This window comes from Myotis brandtii, unplaced genomic scaffold (genome assembly GCF_000412655.1).
Source record: "Myotis brandtii unplaced genomic scaffold, ASM41265v1 scaffold434, whole genome shotgun sequence".
NCBI lineage: Eukaryota > Metazoa > Chordata > Mammalia > Chiroptera > Vespertilionidae > Myotis > Myotis brandtii.
Window position 1 is genome coordinate 624,408 of NW_005366599.1, and position 646 is coordinate 625,053.

A 646-nucleotide genomic window follows, 5' to 3' on the forward strand; every position below is an offset into this window, starting at 1 on the left:
AGCCCTGTCACGGTTAGCAAGTCCTGCCCCCCCCCACGCCACAGGCCTCACCCCGGGGAGTGCACCCCTATCCCAGGGCCGGTCCCCTCTCCCTCACAAGCCCAAGCAGGTCCCATGGCAGGGCCTCCCCTAAGCCCAGCCCCGCCCAGCCCCACACTGCATGCTACAGTCTCACGGCATCCAGTGCCACCCGTGGCCTGGCCCGGGGACCTCGTGGGGACCGACCGAGCCTGCCCCTGCTGGCAGAGTGGCACAGCCAGGAGGCAGACGAGCTTGCAGCTGGGGCTCTGTGTGCCCTCTGGCACGGAGAGGGCAGGGAATGCCGCCCTGGGGACTGGAGGGCCCGCAGCCCACCCCACCCCCACCCCATCCCATCCCTGGCTCCCAGGAGCTCCCTGAGGGAAGCTGGCCTCATGGGGGCCAGACCTGAGCTTCGGGGAGGGGGCAGGGTGCCCCCACTTCCCCTGGGCTGCTGTCCTCTCTGCTGACCCTGCAGCTCACTGGGCTCGGAGGGGTGGGGGAGGGAAGGGGGCAGCACCTGCCACCTCCACAGGGGACCCCAGGGCCCGAAATCCTGCTCCCCGCCCGGCCTCTCTCCTGAGCCTGCATCTGGGTGAACCCCAGAGCGGCCGGTGCGGGCCCCTCG